The following is a 19,059-nucleotide window of genomic DNA, read 5'->3' as shown; positions in this document are numbered from 1 at the left end:
CCACATTCTTTTACCCACTTTCTTTTAAGCATCTATCTTCTGTGTCAGAGCCATTACAAGATTTCAGTCTATTATATCCTTCCTCAATGATTAACTCCAATATAGAATCATAGAATTTACAGTGCAGAAGGAGGCCATTCGGCCTATTGAGTCTGCATCGGCCCTTGGAAAGAGCACCCTACTTAAGCCAACACCTCCACCCTATCCTCGTAACCCAGTAACCCCATCTAACCTTTTGGACATTAAGGGGCAACTTAACATGGCTGATCCACCCAGTGGCGTGCAGAGGGGGGAGGGGGGGGGGGGGGGGGGGCGACGGTGCACTGGCCCCGGGCATCCATTGGATGGGGGCAGCAGCGTGAAGAGAACGGAGCGCGCCTGTGCACCGCGGTCGGCCGGAGCGCGCCTGCGCACCGCGGTCGGCCGGAGCGCGCCTGCGCACCGCGGTCGCCGCTGGTGAAGAGGCGGCTTTGCACTCGGCGGCTGGAGCGTGAACAAAAAGGGCGCGAATTCTCCCGAATCGACGGCAATCAGTGCCACCATGGGTGAGTTTTATTTATTCTTTATCTTTAGATCCATTTTTAAACTCTTCTCTGCACCCTCTCTATAGGTGTCAACTTACTAAACTGTCGTGCCCAGAATTTGACATTTGGGCCAGGGGCACCCATTTGGGACAGAACCAGTATTTTAGAACATAGAACATAGAACAGTACAGCACAGAACAGGCCCTTCGGCCCTCGATGTTGTGCTGAGCAATGATCACCCTACTTAAACCCACGTAACCCGTATACCCGTAACCCAACAATCCCCCCATTAACCTTACACTACGGGCAATTTAGCATGACCAATCCACCTAAACCGCACATCTTTGGACTGTGGGAGGAAACCGGAGCACCCAGAGGAAACCCACGCACACACAGGGAGGACATGCAGACTCCACACAGACAGTGACCCAGCCAGGAATCGAACCTGGGACCCTGGAGCTGTGAAGCATTGATACTAACCACCATGCTACCGTGAGGCCCATGAAGTAGGCTTCAATGAAGTTACTGTGAAAAGCCCCTAGTCGCCACATTCCGGCGCCTGTTCGGAGAGGCCGGTACGGGAATTGAACCCACACTGCTGGTCTTGTTCTGCATTACAAGCCAGCTGTTTAACTCACTGTGCTAAACCAGCCCCTATTTTATAAAGATTCAGCACGGTATAAAGGGGCAGCACGGTAGCATGGTGGTTAGCATAAATGCTTCACAGCTCCAGGGTCCCAGGTTCAGTTCCCAGCTGGGTCACTGTCTGTGCGGAGTCTGCACGTCCTACCCGTGTGTGCGTGGGTTTCCTCCGGGTGCTCCGGTTTCCTCCCACAGTCCAAAGATGTGCGGGTTAGGTGGATTGGCCTTGCTAAATTGCCCGTAGTGTCCTAAAAAATAAGGTTAAGGAGGGGAAGGGGGGTTGTTGGGTTGCAGGTGTGGGGTGGATGCGTGGGTTTGGGTGGGGTGATCATTGCTCGGCGCAACATTGAGGGCCAAATGGCCTGTTCTGTGCTGTACTGTTCTATGTTCTATGTTGTTCATCATGGCCTCTTAACTTTTGCCCTCTTACCCTTTATACTTAAAGCCCAGGGTCCTATAAATAGGAGATTCTCAGAGACAGGGGCAGTATGGTAGCATGGTGGTTAGCATAAATGCTTCACAGCTCCAGGGTCCCAGGTTCGATTCCGGCTTGGGTCACTGTCTGTGCGGAGTCTGCACGTCCTCCCCGTGTGTGCGTGGGTTTCCTCCGGGTGCTCCGGTTTCCTCCCACAGTCCAAAGATGTGTGGGTTAGGTGGATTGGCCATGCTAAGTTGCCCGTAGTGTCCTAAAAAAGTAAGGTTAGGGGGAGGTTGTTGGGTTACGGGTATAGGGTGGATACGTGGGTTTGAGTAGGATGATCATTGCTCGGCACAACATCGAGGGCTGAAGGGCCTGTTCTGTTCTGTGCTGTACTGTTCTATGTTCTATGTTCTACTTGACTGCAAGCTGCTGGAGCTCGGATCTTGAACAGAGCTTTATATCTGGATTTGGGGACCCTTTATGCACTGGCATAGTGCAAAAACAGGCCCCACATGACCAGGGTTTTGTGAAGAAGAAGGGATCTGGAAATGTGTCGACTGTGAAAATTATATTTGTGGAAATTGGGTGAAGTAATGCCGGTGTTTGATGAGACTTTAGTGTGGATAAAGCTTTAGAGAAATGAAGATGGAATTTGATTTGAAGAAGTTCAACGTTTTGAAGGATATTGTGGCTGAAATGAATGCGATACGTACTGAATGGGCTGACTGAGAAATGTGTGAGATATGTCTTTGTATCTGCTATGTATAATTTATCGGTCATATTATTGCAATTTTCCTGTTAATTCATGTTTAATTTACGTTGATTTTGGTGTGATTGCTAATATAAAAGTGAAGTCTTGTATATTGGTCTTAGTTGGGTTGTTTGTAGTTTGTTTCCACAAGGGACATAACAGTATTTCCATGACGTTGCTGCTCTTATCCTTCTCCATGGGGGTTGCAGAGGAGGGAGGCACAACTTGCGAGACATAACATCTCACCCATTGCTGCAAAGCAAAATGACTGAAGAAGAGAACAATATCCCTAGAATCCCAGCGCTAAGGGTAAATTGACTAACTCTTACAGCGCAATTTAACCTCAGGCAGCCGTCCTATACCTTAGAGATGACAAAGATAAAGAGGTTAGCTCTAGAACGGGTGCAACTATGTTTTTTATAGGTTTTTTGGTGATATTTAATGAAATATTTACGTGGGGTTTTGGGGCATACAATCAAGATTTGCCCCGGGCATCACCAGACCTCTGCACACCACTGGAGCCACCTAACCTGCACATATTTGGACTGTGGGGGTAAACTGGAGCACCCGGAGGGAACCCACACAGACTCGGGGAGAAAGTGCAAACTCCACATTGTCATCCGAGGCTGGAATTGGACCCAGGTCTCTGGAGATGTGAAGCAGCAGTGCTAACCACTGTGCCACGTGCCGCCCAATATACATTCCAAACATTTCTAATACTTGAAAACAATTGATTTTCTTGAGAGATCTTTCTTAAAGTTGAAAGTTTGAACATCTTCAGTGGTCCAATACATAGCTCCGATTTTTGAACCTTTTAAATTTAAAATGTTGGCTTTGCAGTGGTAGTAGTTATATTGAGGTGGTCTCATCGGAGTCCAAATCATAAGAGTGACTACTGTGCTTATATTATGGGTCAATTTTAACTCACAATAATGGAATGGGGGAGAGTTGACCTGACCCCAACCTTACCTCATGCAGTCTTAATGATGGGAAGTTGAGGGTTTGTGATGTTGTCATTTTCCTGTTTTGTGCGGACGGTCCTATATCCGTGAAGGAAATATGTCGGGGGTTTTGTCCCTGATTCACCCAGTCTTACTTGTTCCCATTCTTGCAATGACTACTGCTTTATGCCGTACCTGTTGTATATTTATACCTGTGACTTGCTTTCCTCCTCTTGTTTGTTTTGAGGCAATTTTGGTTAAAATTGAAAATAACTCCCCTCAAACAAAAATCTTCCAATCCTATAGATAGGTACCAGAAAATAAACTGAAGTTTACAGTTCTTATTTTATAGCATATTGAATGAGAGCATAACTACCAATTCTTTGTACTTTTCATTTTGAAAAATTATCACTTTTTTTCTCCAAATTACATTTTTAAACTTCATAATTTCATACTTTGCAGAACAGTTTGTCCTGTCAGATAGCACAGCAATGGCAGAATTCTTAAATAATTTGGACATAACGGGTGGGATTCTCCCGTACCCGGCAGGGCAGGGGGTTCCGGCGGGACCTCCGCACCTTCAGGGGCGAGGCCGGCGCCGGAGTGGTTTGCACCCCACCGGCTGGCGTGGAAGGCCTTTGGCGCAACGCCAGCTGGGGCCAAAGGGACTCCGTCGGCCGGCGAGAGTCCGCACATCGGTGCGTCAGCGGCTGCTGACGTCATCCCCGCGCATGCGCAGGGCGGGTGTCACCTACACATCGGCCATCGTGGAGGCTGACACAGACGACGCGTAGGGAAAGAGTGCCCTCACGGCATAGGCCTGCCCGTGGATCGGTGGGCCTCGATCGTGGGCCAGGCCACTGTGGGGGTACCCCCCGGGGCCAGATCGGCCCGCGCCCCCCCCCCCAGGACCCCACCCACGCCACCAGGTCCCGCCACTAAGGGACCTAGTCTGATCCACGCCGGCGGGACCGGCAAAAAAACAGCGGGAATTCGGCCCATCGCGGGCCGGAGACTTTGGGAAGCCCAGGGCCATTGAGTCACACCGGTGCCCGCCATTCTCCAGGGCGGGCGGCGTGACTCACGCCTCGCCGATGTTTGGAGGGCCGGAGAATTCGGCAGCCGGCGGGGGCGGGATTCACGCCGACCCCTGGCGATTCTCCGACCCGGCCGGGGTGGGGGGGGGGGGGTCAGAGAATCCTGCCCCATATCTGTAGATGTGGGCAGGAGCAAAGAGTTAGACAACCCTTTGCTCCTGGACCAGATAACAAACTACATTACGTTGCAGCAAAGTGGGACGGTCCCAGGTCCTGATGGTTTCCCTGTTTACAAATGGTTCTCCACTCAACTTGCACCCTTATGGCTAGAAAAGTTTACCTTCTCATTATCTCATGGTTCTCTACTCCTACATTCACCCAAGCTTCCATTTTGCTTATTGTCAAAAATGACAGGGACCCTGGAGAATGTGGCCCATGTCGGCCTTTCTCTCCTTGAAATGCAGATGTAAAGCTGTTAACTACAGTACTGGCTTGTCACTTGGAGTCATAAGTTTCTGATATAATGTCTGATGACCAAACTGACTTTGGAAAGGGATACCGATTATCCTCAAATATACAATGCCCTTTTTTTTTGACATTATATTTTCCCCAACTGCCTTGACTGTCCATAAGACCATAAGACATAGGAGCAGAATTAGGCCACTCGGCCCATCGAGTCTGCTCTGCCATTCAATCATGGCTGATATTTTCTCATCCCCATTCTCCCATAACCTCTGATCCTCTTATTGATCAAGAACCAATCTATCTCTGTCTTAAAGACACTCAGTGATTTGGCCTCCATCGCCTTCTGCGGCAAAGAGCTCCACAGATTCACCACCCTCTGGCTGAAGAAATTCCTCCTCATCTCTGTTTAAAAGGATTGTCCCTTTAGTCTGAGATGGTGTCCGCTGGTTCTAGTTTTTCCTACAAGTGGAAACATCCTCTCCACGTCCACTCTATCCAGGCCTCGCAGTATCCTGTCAGTTTCAATAAGATCCCCCCTCATCCTTCTAAACTCCAACGAGTACAGACCCACAGACTACTATAAAAGCATTTCATTGGTGGAAAATATGCTAAATAAATGCATCCTTTCTTTCTTCAGTGAATGATGGTGCAGGAGTTAATTATAGAGCATCTACAGAAGGTTTGTGTTAGCCAGTGATATTCTTTCTCCACCACTAATCCATTAATAGGAGAGTGTGGCTTGGAATATCTGTTGCTTTAGAGTAATAGTCATCTTTTCAAAGGTTGTTTAATTTTAATTAGAGGGCTGCTGCCTCAGTTATCACACAGGCCTTGTGATTAGGGGAGAACTCAATAGAATCGTTTGAATCTGCAATGTAAATACAACCTATCTTAATGGTTTTCACACGTTTAGTTTACTAAAATGTCAAGGAGTGTTAAGGTATAATTTTGTCAGCTACATTCTGAATATATAATTCTACTTGATGAATCAGTGTCCTCTCGAAGACTTGTGTTTCTGGCATTTAGCCAGAAGGTGTCATTGACATACTTGTGGTGATGAAAAAGAAATAAAAAATTACAAATACCTGAAATCTGAAATAAGAACCACAAACGTGGGAAATACAAAGCAGCTCTCAATTATACTCACCAAACTGAAAAGCCAGATCAATGTTGAGAGTGGTGTCAATTTTCGAAACAAAAATTAGAGGAAGAATTTTTAAAAACTTTTTTAAGTACCCAATTTGTTTTTTCCCAATTAAGGGGCAATTTAGCGTGGCCAATCCACCGAGCCTGCACATCTTTGGCTTGTGGGGGTGAACCCACGCAGACACGGGGAGAATGTGCAACTCCACACTGACAGTGACCCGGGTCCAGGATCGAAACCGGGTCCTCAGCACCGTGAGACAACATGAGGAAGAAATTGCAACCCTGCTTGCTTCTTGGTGGAAACTGTCTGGCTGGACAGTTTTTTTTTTTTAAATTTAGATTACCCAATTATTTTTTCCAATTAAGAGGCAATTTAGCGTGGCCAATCCACCTACTCTGCACATTTTTGGGTTGTGGGGGTGAAACCCACGCAGACACGGGGAGAATGTGCAAACTCCACACGGACAGTGACCCAGAGCCGGGATCGAACCTGGGACCTCAGCGCCGTGGGGCAGCTGTGCTAACCACTAGGCCACCGTGCTGCCCCTGGCTGGACAGTTAAAGTCACTCAGGTTATTAAGCAGCCACCAGGAATCTATCATTTCAAACTGTAACCAGCTTCACAAAGTAGAGTGGTCTTGTTGTACATATGCACATCAAGTTGCAAAATCATTGTTGAGACCCAACTGCAGTTAGAACAGGTGGCCTTAGCGAGGAAGCCACGGTGACAGGAGTGCTCCTCTGGGTAAGTCAGGAAGGCCCCAGGCCTCCATGTTGTGAATTTCCCCCCAATTGTCACTCAAGACATGGCCTGTGAAGCTGATTCCACCATTTACCTTGTGTTAGTGGGCAGCATGGTGGCACAAGTGGATAGCACTGTGGCTTCACAGCGCCAGGGTCCCAGGTTCGATTCCCCGCTGGGTCACTGTCTGCGGAGACTGCACCTTCTCCCCGTGTCTGCGTGGGTTTCCTCCGGGTGCTCCGGTTTCCTCCCACAGTCCAAAGACATGCAGGTTCGGTGGATTGGCCATGACAAATTGCCCTTAATGACCAAAAAGGTTAGATGGGGTTATTGGGTTACAGGGGCAGGGTGGAAGTGAGGGCTTAAGTGGGTCGTTGCAGACTGGATGGGCCGATGCACTGTATGTTCTATGTTAAGAGGTGGTCTCCAGGCTGCTCAATTTTCCATCTGTTTCAGTTAGATACCTGTCAGGAACCAGTGGGGGGAAGTCAGCCAATGAGATCCAAATGAGGAGATAAAATAGTCCATTTGTTTGTTCTTAACATCAACCTACTCCAGTTGTGTGTCGTATAGATGCTATAATTAACTCCTGCAACATCGTTTACTTTGTGAAGAAAGACTTGCATTTATTTATCATCTTTGCAGCCAATAAAATAGTCCAGCTGACTTTTCCACTCACCTGCCAATAACTCACCTGGACTTCAAAATTGAAGTTTCAAACCATTTCAACCAATTCAAACCATGGGTGCCTGGAACGCTTTGCCAGCGGAGGTGGTAGAGGCGGGCACGATAGCATCATTTAATATGCATCTGGCCAGATATATGAACGGGCGGGGAACAGAGGGAAGTAGATCCTTGGAAAATAGGCGACAGGTTTAGATAAAGGTTCTGGAACGGCGCAGGCTGGGAGGGCCGAAGAGCCATTCCTGTGCTGTAATTTTCTTTGTTCTTATATCCACTGCAAATATGACCTATTTTCATTGATGCAATATTACCCCTTCCTCAGCCAATCTGCCACTGAAACCCTCATTCATGATTGTGCTGCCTTCTGACTTCATTTTATTCCTTATTCCTTCAAACTTTGTTGCCCATATCTTATCCTGCACAAAGTCCCATTTACTGCTCCCCTTTTTGCTTGCTGATCTACACTGGTCCACATACGCTTAGCTTTGAAAATTCCATTCCTTTCAGCTGCCAATCGAGGTCCTAAACTCTGTGATTGCATTCCTAATCTCCTTTGCTTCAGTGCCTCTCTTCTCCTTTAAGATGCTTTGAAAAACCCATCTCTTTGGCCTTTGACTTGTCTGAATATTTGCTTATTTAGCTTGCTGACAGTTTGATACACTCTGATGAAATTGCTTTGGGATATTTCACGATATTAACTGCATTCTAGAAATGAAAGTTGTTGTTGCCAAGATTGAAAAGGAGAAAAAAACATCAAGTGGTGCAGAATTACATTATCATATCGTTTGTTGAATAATTTGCTTACCTTGAAGATCTGTGATCAATAGTCCACCAAGACCTGAAACATGTGTGTCCAAAAATTGATCCACCAGAACAATTGGCCTTAAATTGGCCTTAATTTTTATTTTCTGGTGATGATTGAGCTAGATAAACAAAGAACAAAGAACAATACAGCACAGGAACAGGCCCTTCGGCCCTCCAGACCTGAACCGGTCGTGATACCACCCTTGGCCAAAGCCCCTCAGCACTTCCTAGTGCCGTATGCCTCTATACCTATCCTGTCCATGTATTTATCGAGATGCTTTTTGAACATCGTTAATGTATCTGCTTGAATAATCTCTTCTGGCAGCGCGTTCCAGGCACTCACCACCATCTGTGTTTGGGAGTCAGGGCCTGGGAGAGAAATCATGGGCCTTGGTGATCCTCATGTTTCTGGGTCCCTTGTCCCCACTCCCCACAACTCTCCTTTCCCTAAATCATGCATGTTGAACACGTGTTCAGCTGTGCGAGGTCAAGAGCGGATGCAGGTTAAAGCATGGTGCTCCAAAATGGCTACACTGGCATCAGATCAGTGTTACCCACTCATTGATGTCACGATTTGCCTGCTCTGCATATTTCTGGGCACATTACGCCGTGATATTTCAGAGGTGCACACAGACCATGGCTCTAATGTTGATGACTGACAGTCAGAGGGCATTGACGATGAGGATGCAATGCAGAAACTCCAGATGGGCAGGGACATCAGAGTGGCATTGATTCAGCATTTCTCCATATCGGCTGACAAGCTCTTCCTTCCCACATCACCAGTGAGCAATACAATCGTTCCAGAGACATAACACTCATCCATTCCTTTGTAGTTAGCAACCAATAAAGTTGGGGGGGGGGGGGGGGGGGGGGCGGGAGAGAGACACAGGATTAACCACAGAACAGAGAGGAGAAGGAAAGGGGGCAGGGGGAGGGCCGGGGGGAAGTGAAGCAGGAAAGGAGGGGGGAGGGGGCAACACACACAAGTGGAACACGAGGGACAAGCAGAAGAGATAAAAAGCCGCAGATGACCGTCGCGTAGGCAAGCTAAGGCCCAAACTAAAGCAAGTGTCTGTGAATGTGTGTTTTGGCCTTGTTGGAGAACTTGTTAAAAGGGCGACGTCATGGCCACAGTTGTTGTTGGGACCGTCTTCTGTTGTGAATGTTTCAAATGTGAAAATAGAATAAAAAATATTTTCAAAAATAAACACTCATCCATTCCGTGAGGCCCCTCCCACCAAATCAAGGACAATGGTTAGTCTGACACCAATGTAGCACACCGGACACATATGGCTTGAGTGGGGTGTTTTGTAAGATGATAAATTCAGAAATAAATAGAAAAAGAAGTTAGACCCATCCGGATCATAAACAGAGCCTCTCAATTTCAACCAAATTGTTAGCACCCAATGCAGACCCCTGCTTGTGCCTCGTGTGTCTTTAGCTTAAGTTTGCGGGTGCTACATCTAGGTGCCCCCACCACCCACCCAACACTGACAGTGGCATTGGAGGCAGGCTTCTGTTCTCAGTGCCCTGCTGGCACAGATGACTTTGCTGGTCAGTGGGACCTGAGTAGGCATCACCCAGGAGGGTTCACTCGACAACATTTCCTGGAATCCCTCAGTTTTGCGGATTCCTGGGATGGAGTGGAAACTAGCAGAGAGATGGAGGAACTGGTGCCCTAATCCGGGGCTCCGTGAGAGGAGTCCACAGAGATGGTAGGCACCTCACCTGTCATTCTGAGGTGAGTCCTCACCTCCCTGCTCACCAATGAAGGATGGGCAACCATGGGTGATACTGGTTGGCACCTCTTTCTCCCACAGAAACATTGACCTCCTGAGGTCAGTGCCTGTGTGAGTGTTTGCAGGTCCAAGTGCAACCCCAGTAACATGACATTGTGCTCTTGGAGCTGCCTCTCATTGAGAGTCATCAATCCCTCAATTCAGGGTCGCCACAGTGCTCATGCTCCAAAAGGGCTCCTCCATGGCAGAGATTTTGGTTTGCAGGTCCTCAGGGATTTCCACCAGATCTCCTCATGCACCCTGCTGGGCAGGCAGCATTTGCCACCATGTTGATCACTCCAGTGGCTCATCATCTCCCTTGGCCTCAGCATGGCCCTTGCCCCAGACGTCCTCCGATTGCTGCCACACTGGACTGTCTCTACCTCCGCCATCTGCCCATGCAAGCATGAAGTGCCCGCATCACTGACAGCTGATGAACTGATGCAGGAGCTAAGTCAGATGATGTCAGGTGATGGAGCACAGAGGTGTGGTCAGAAGTTCTTCCTGGGGCCAACTATGACACCAGGCTCACAAACCATCTGTCTGGGCTCATGTTAGATTGTTAACTGAGAATTTTATGATAAAGCTGCCAAAAGCATGCTATAAATGGAATTGAGATAAAGATCAGCCATTGTCTAACTGTATAGGCTTGAAGAGTTGAATGGCCTGAAAAAGATCCTATATTCCTCTTAGGCTCCGAGGCAAATTCTGTCATTTCAATTGCAATTCTTTTTCTCCAGAGTACAAATGTCACAAGCATTGCAGACATTAGGGTCTGGTCTTTAAAAATAGTGGGTGGGATTTCCGCCCTCATTTCCGACACCGGCAATTTTCAGTGGGGCGAGTTAAGGGGGTGGAATGGAGAGCCCACATTCTGATGTCCGAACATTGCTGGTGCCATTGCTGAACCTTCTGCAATTTTGATGGAGTTAGGACAGTTTGGAAGGTAATGTGAATCAAGCATAGAGGTATCATGAACCAGAATTGAATCATGCTTTAGAATTGGGATCCGTATGAAATATAAATACAACTGGTATTACTTTAAATGTCATTAGGCATCAACATAGACATAGAATTTATATTGCAGATAGAGGCCATTTGGCCCATCGAGTCTGCACCGGAAATACCAACCCATCTAAAGCCACACCTCCACCCTATCCCCACAACCTAATAACCCCACCTAACCTTTTTGAACACTATGGGAAATTTAGTATGGCCAATCCACCTAACCTGCACATCTTTGGACTGTGGGAGGAAACTTGAGCACCCGAAGGAAACCCACGCACACACGGGGAGAATGAGCAGACTCTGCACAGATAGCGACCGAAGCTGGAAATCGAACCTGGGACCCTGGAGCAGTTAAACAACTGTTCTAACCACTGTGCTACCATGCTGCCCCTGTTTCAACTTTCCCAATATTGACTGCGACTCATTTAGTGCTGGGGGCTTGGATGGGGCAGAGTTTGTAAGGAGCATCCAGAAGGGCTTCTTAAAACAATATGTTATAGTCCAACTAGGGAAGGGGCTGTACTGGACCTGGTATTGGGGAATGAGCACGGCCAGGTGGTAGAAGTTTCAATAGGGGAGCATTTCGGGAACAGTGACCACAACTCAGTAAGTTTTAAAGTGCTGGTGAACAAGGATAAGAGTGGACCTAGTGTGAATGTGCTAAATTGGGGGAAGGCTAATTATAACAATATTAGGCGGGAACTGAAGAACCTGGATTGGGGTGGATGTTTGAGGGTAAATCAACATCTGACATAGAACATAGAACATGGAACAATACAGCACAGTACAGGCCCTTCGGCCCACGATGTTGCGCCGTCCTGTGAAACCCTTCTAAAGTCCCTCTACACTATTCCCTTATCGTCCATATGCCTATCCAATGACCATTTGAATGCGTTTAGTGTTGCAGGCAGGGCATTCCACGCCCTTACTACTCTCTGAGTAAAGAACCTACCTCTGACATCTGTCCTATATCTATCTCCCCTCAATTTAAAGCTATGTCCCCTCGTGCTGGACATCACCATCCGAGGAAAAAGGCTCTCGATGTCCACCCTATCTAATCCTCTGATCATCTTGTATGCCTCAATTAAGTCCCCTCTTAGCCTTCTTCTCTCTAACGAAAACAGCCTCAAGTCCTTCAGCCTTTCCTCATATGATCTTCCCTCCATACCAGGCAACATTCTTGTAAATCTCCTCTGTACCTTTTCCAATGCTTCCACATCCTTCCTATAATGTGGCGACCAGAACTGCACACAATACTCCAAATGCGGCTGCACCAGAGTTTTGTACAACTGCAACATGACCTCATGGCTCCGAAACTCAATTCCTCTACCAATAAAATCTAACACACCGTACACCTTCTTAACAACCCTCTCAATCTGGGTGGCAACTTTCAGGGATCTATGGACATGGACACAGAGATCTCTCTGCTCGTCCACACTACCAAGAATCTTACCATTAGCCCAGTACTCTGCCTTCCTGTTATTCCTTCCAAAATGAATCACCTCACACTTTTCTGCATTAAACTCCATTTGCCACCGGTCAGCCCAGCTCTGCAGCTTATCTATGTCCCTCTGTAACTTGTAACATCCTTCTGCACTGTCCACAACTCCACCGACTTTAGTGTCATCTGCAAATTTACTCACCCATCCTTCTACGCCCTTCTCCAGGTCATTTATAAAAATGACAAACAGCAACGGCCCCAAAACAGATCCTTGTGGCACACCACTAGTAACTGGACACCAGTCAGAGCATTTCCCATCAACCACCACTCTTTGTCTTCTATCAGCTAGACAATTTCTGATCCAAACTGCTAAATCACCCTGAATCCCATGCCTCTGTATTTTCTGCAATAGCCTACCGTGGGGAAGCTTATCAAACGCTTTACTGAAATCCATATACACCACATCAACTGCTTTACCCTCATCCACCTGTTTGGTCACCTTCTCAAAGAACTCAATGAGGTTTGTGAGGCATGACCTACCCTTCACAAAACCATGTTGACTATCTCTAATCAAATTATTCCTTTGCAGATGATTATACATCCTATCTCTTATAAACCTTTCCAAGACTTTTCCCACAACAGAAGTAAGGCTCACTGGCCTATAGTTACCGGGGTTATCTCTACTCCCCTTCTTGTACAAGGGGACAACATTTGCTATCCTCCAGTCCTCTGGCACTATTACTGTAGACAAAGATGACTTAAAGATCAAAGCCAAAGGCTCAGCAATCTCCTCCCTAGCTTCCCGGAGAATCCTAGGATAAATCCCATCCGGCCCAGGGGACTTATCTATTTTCACACTTTCCAGAATCGCTAACACCTCCTCCTTATGAACCTCAAGCCCTTCTAGTCTAGTAGCCTGTATTTCAGTATTCTCCTCGACAACTTTGTCTTTTTCCTGTGTGAATACTGACGAAAAATACTCATTTAGCACCTCACCTATCTCCTCAGACTCTACGCACAACTTCCCACTACTGTCCTTGACTGGCCCTACTCTTAACTTAGTTATTCTTTTATTCCTGACATACCTATAGAAAGCTTTAGGGTTATCCTTGATCCTAGCTGCCAAAGACTTCTCATGTCCTCGCTTGGCTCTTCTTAGCTCTCTCTTTAGAGCCTTCCTAGCTAACTTGTAACTCTCAAGCGACCCAACTGAACCATCACGTCTCATCTTCACATGAGCCTCCTTCTTCCTCTTGACAAGTGTTTCAACTGCTTTAGTAACCCATGGTTCCCTCACTTGACCATTTCCTCCCTGCCTAACAGGTACATACTTATCAAGGACACGCAGTAGCTGTTCCTTGAACGTGCTCCACATTTCCATTGTGTCCATCCCCTGCAGTTTTCCTCTCCAGGCGATGCATCCTAAGTCTTGCCTCATCGCATCATAATTGCCTTTCCCCCAGCAATAATTCTTGCCCTGCGGTTTATACCTATCCCTTTCCATCGCTAAAGTAAACGTAATCGAATTGTGGTCACTATCACCAAAATGCTCACCCACCTCCAAATCTAACACCTGTCCTGGTTCATTACCCAGTACCAAATCCAATACGGCCTCGCCTCTTGTTGGCCTATCTACATACTGCATCAGGAAACCCTCCTGCACACATTGGACAAAAATGGATCCATCTAAAGTACTCGAACTATAGTGTTTCCAGTCAATATTTGGAAAGTTAAAGTCCCCCATAACAACTACCCTGTTATTTTCGCTCCTATCCAGAATCATCTTTGCAATCCTTTCCTCTACATCTCTGGAACTTTTCGGAGGCCTATAGAAAAGCCCTAACAAGATGACCTCTCCTTTCCTGTTTCTTAACTCAGCCCATACTACCTCAGTATTCGAGTCCTCATCAAATGTCCTCTCAGCCACCGTAATACTGTCCTTGACTAACAATTCCACCCCTCCCCCTCTCTTACCACCTTCCCTGAACGTACTGAAATATCTAAACCCCGGCACCTGCAACAACCATTCCTCGCCCTGCTCTATCCATGTCTCCGAAATGGCCACAACATCGAAGTCCCAGGTACTAACCCATGCCGCAAGCTCACCCACCTTATTCCGGATGCTCCTGGCATTGAAGTAGACGCATTTTAGACCACCTTCCTTCCTGCCGGTACACTCCTGCAACTTTGAAACCTTACTCATGACCTCACTACTCTCAGCTTCTTGTGTACTGGAGCTACAATTCAGGTTCCCAATCCCCTGCTGAACTAGTTTAAACCCTCCCGAAGAGCATTAGCAAACCTCCCCCCGAGGATATTAGTACCCCTCTGGTCCAGGTGTAGACCATCCCGTTTGTGGAGGTCCCACCTACCCCAGAATGAGCCCCAATTGTCCAGGAATCTGAAACCCTCCCTCCTGCACCATCCCTGCAGCCACGTGTTCAACTGCTCTCTCTCCCTATTCCTCGACTCGCTAGCACGTGGCACGGGTAACAACCCAGAGATAATAACTCTGTTTGTTTTAGCTCTAAGTTTCCACCCTAGCTCCCTGAATTCCTGCCTTACATCCCTATCCCTTTTCCTACCTATGTCGTTGGTCCCTATGTGGACCACGACTTGGGGCTGCTCCCCCTCCCCCTTAAGGATCCCGAAAACAAGATCTGAGACATCGCGGACCCTGGCACCTGGGAGGCAACACACCAACCGCGTGTCCCTCTCGTTCCCACAGAATCTCCTATCTATCCCCCTAACTATGGAGTCTCCAATGACTAATGTTCTACTCCTTTCCCCCCTTCCCTTCTGAGCAACAGGGACAGACTCTGTGCCAGAGACCTGTACCCCATGGCTGACCCCGGTAAGTCGTCCCCCCCAACAGTATCAAAAGCGGTATACCTGTTACTAAGGGGAACGACCACAGGGGATCCCTGTATTGACTGCTTACCCCCAGCCCCTCTCACCATCACCCATCTATCTTTATTCTTTGGAGTAACTACCTCCCTGAAGCTTCTATCTATGACCCCCTCTGCCTCCCAAATGATCCGAAGTTCATCCAGCTCCAGCTCCAGTTCCCTAACACGGTTTTTGAGGAGCTGGAGTTGGGTGCACTTCCCACAGATGAAATCAGCAGGCACACTGACGGCATCCCTCACCTCAAACATTCTGCAGGAGGAGCATTGTACTGCCTTCCCTGACATCAACTCTAGATTTAAAAAAAAACAAGAAAAAGAAAGGAAGAGCTTACCTGATATTTCCTCAAACCCTGCTCCCTCTGAAAGGTAAGCAAATTTAAAGGCATTCACTCACCTTCACGACAGGCCCCTGCTCCCACTTCCCAATGACCGTGGTTTTTTTTTTTGGTTAGAGGAGGAGGTAGGGGGGGAAAACACTGAGGAAGTGTTTCGGGTTTAACTGTCACTTGACGACAGCCCCTCCACAAACCACCGTCAAATTAGGCTGACCGCACTGCACGTATGCAAATTTCTCTGGAACAGCCAATCAGTAGCTCTGCTCTGCTGCCCTCTGCTGGATGCTTGCCTTTACTCGAACTCCTCGAGTCTCTTTCGCAGGTACACCTTCAAATTAGGCTGACCGCACTGCACATTTGTAAATTTCCCCGGAACAGCCAATCAGTAGCTCTGCTCTGCTGCCCTCTGCTGGATGCTTGCCTTTACTCAAACTCCTCAGGTCTCTTTCGCAGGTACACCTTGAAATTAGGCTGACCGCACTGCACATATGCAAATTTCCCCGGAACAGCTAATCAGTAGCTCTGCTCTGCTTCCCTCTGTGGGAGGCTTTCAAGTGTCAGTTGAAAGGAATTGAGGACGGCATGTTCCTGTGTGGAAGAAGGATAAATATGGCAAATTTCGGGAACCTTGGATAACGAGAGATATTGTAGACCTCGTCAAAAAGAAAAAGGAGGCATTTGTCAGGGCTAGAATGCTGGGAACAGACGAAGCCTGTGTGGAATATAAGGAAAATAGGAAGGAACTTAAGCAAGGAGTCAGGAGGGCTAAAAGAGGTCATGAAAAGTCATTGGCAAATAGGGTTATGGAAAATCCCAAGGCTTTTTACACATACATAAAAAGCAAGAGGGTAGCCAGGGAAAGGGTTGGCCCACTGAAGGTTAGGCAAGGGAATCTATGTGTGGAGCCAGAGGAAATGGGCGAAGGGTGTGTAGATAGCTTGGGTCACATTGAGATCCAAAAAGATGAGGTGTTGGGCATCTTGAAAAATATTAAGGTACATAAGTCCCCAGGGCCTGATGGGATCTCCCCCAGAATACTGAAGGAGGCTAGAGAGGAAATTGCTGAGGCCTTGACAGAAATCTTTGGATTCTCACTGTCTTCAGGTGATGTCCCGGAGGACTGGAGAATAGCCAATGTTGTTCCTTTGTTTAAGAAGGGTAGCAAGGGCAATCCAGGGAACTACAGGCCGGTGAGCCTTACGTCAGTGGTAGGGAAATTACTGGAGAGAATTCTTCGAGGCAGGATCTATCCCATTTGGAAGCAAATGGACATATTAGCGAGAGGCAGCATGGATTTGTGAAAAGGAGGTTGTGTCTCATTACCTTGATAGAGTTTTTCAAAGAGGTCACAAAGATGATTGATGCAGGTAGGGCAGTGGATGTTGTCTATATGGACTTCAGTAAGGCCTTTGACAAGTTCCCTCATGGTAGACTATTGGTAGAGTATTGACAGTCAGAGAGATATAGGTGTACAAGTCCACAGGTCACTGAAAGGGGCAACACAGGTGGAGAAGGTAGTCAAGAAGGCATACGGCATGCTTGCGTTGATTGGTCAGGGCATTGAGTATAAGAATTGACAAGTCATGTTGCTGCTGTATAGAACCTTAGTTATGCCACACTTGGAGTATAGTGTTCAATTCTGGTCGCCACATTACCAGAAGGATGTGGAGACTTTAGAGAGGGTGCAGAAGCGATTTACCAGGATGTTGCCTGGTATGGAGGGCATTAGCTTTGAGGAGCAGTTGAATAAACTCGGTTTGTTCTCACTGGAACAACAGAGGTTGAGGGGCGACGTGATAGAGGTCTACAAAATTATGACGGGCATAGACAGACTGGAGAGTCAGAGGCTTTTTCCCAGGGTAGAGGGGTCAATTAATAGGGGGCATAGGTTTAAGGTGCGAGGGGCAAGGTTTAGAGGAGATGTACGTGTCAGGTTTTTTACACAGAAGGTAGTCGGGTGCCTGGAACTAGCTGCCGGAGGAGGTGGTGGAAGCAGGGATGATAGTGACATTTAAGGGGCATCTTGACAAATACATAAATGGGGATAGGGTGGAGATGTGGGCTTGGGTAGGGTGCTCTTTCAGTCAGCCGGTGCAGACTCGATGGGCCGAATGGCCTCCTTCTGCCCTGTGAATTCCATGAACATGAATAGGATGGGAATAGAGGGATACGGACCCAGGAAGTGTAGAAGATTTTAGTTTAGACGGGCTGCATGGTCGGCACAGGCTTTGAGGGCCGAATGGCCTGTTCCTGTGCTGTACTTTTCTTTGTTCTTTGTTTCATTATGAAACAGTTTACATGTTCTAAACACATTTAGTGTGGATAAGCTTTTGCTTTAAAATGGTAACTGAGCACTGAATAATGTGGTTGCCAGGCTATTTCTGACAACTGCCAAGCTGTCAAGGAAATGAACAACAAGTGAAAGTGGGAATATCTTCAGATGCATTTAAATATATTGTTTACTGTTTAAGTGTTACTCTGCATTGTGAAATCATTAAATCTATTTTGCATGCTATTAAATGCCCCATTGCTTTGATTTTATCCTTGAAGTTCATCTCAGTCATCTGTTTGGCTCTTTCAAAGCTTTAAACAGGTGGCTGAGCTTCTATCTGCTTTCAAATGCTTTAATGCTTTCATGGATTCTGCTGAGGAGGGTTTGTTGACACAGTTGTTCAGTGGAATCTGAGTATCAACTTGGCTGCCTTCCAAAACCACCAATGGTTTCTGTTCAGCGGGGATGGTTATATGTTGTGCAATGGAATCTTATTTTGAATGCTTGGCTGGCTTTGAAACCCATGAATGGATTCTGCTCAGCAGTGGTGGTTGACACAGTTGTCAAAGGGAATCTGAGCTCATTCATTTTTACAAATGTATGAGTCTTTAAGAGAATAGTGGTTTTAGGTGAATATTCGAAGAATATTTGTTTTTTTGACAAGCAATCTTTTTTCTTCATTCTCCAAAATTTACTTTTTAAAAAGATGTTAAGTCAGGAGTTTTACCCTTCTGGGACAGAATTTAATCCTCTACCCACACAGATGAGCTCTACCCACCCATAATCCTCTACCCACACAGAAGGGGCTGGTTTAGCTCACCAGACTAAATCGTGGCTTTTAAAACAGACCAAGCAGGCCAGCAGCACGGTTCGATTCCTGTACCAGCCTCCCTGGATAGGCGCCGGAATGTGGCGACTAGGGGCTTTTCACAGTAACTTCATTGAAGCCTACTTGTGACAATAAGCGATTTTCATTTCTCATTTTTCATTTTCATGACCGAACAGAATTCTACATTTGTACTGTTAGCTTTTTTAATATAGTTATATTTTCTAAAATTGTGGTGGGCAGGAGAGTTAGTTTTCTCTCCACTGATTGCAATTTGGAAATGTTGAATTAGTTTAAAGATACGCAGATGTTACAAGTGGGCCAGCCCAGGAT

At 47.0% G+C, this 19,059-nt stretch overlaps 1 protein-coding gene across 3 annotated transcripts in view; it reads left to right on the top strand.

Moving 5' to 3' along the window:
* The window catches only part of LOC119963181, a 790,592-nt gene that overhangs the window by 263,808 nt on the left and 507,725 nt on the right, over positions 1–19,059 (top strand). The window lies entirely within an intron of this gene.

The sequence above is a fragment of the Scyliorhinus canicula genome, chromosome 3 (assembly GCF_902713615.1).
Source record: "Scyliorhinus canicula chromosome 3, sScyCan1.1, whole genome shotgun sequence".
Classification (NCBI taxonomy): domain Eukaryota; kingdom Metazoa; phylum Chordata; class Chondrichthyes; order Carcharhiniformes; family Scyliorhinidae; genus Scyliorhinus; species Scyliorhinus canicula.
The sequence above is the reverse complement of the archived record's forward strand: the minus strand, read 5'-3'. Positions and strand labels throughout refer to the sequence as shown.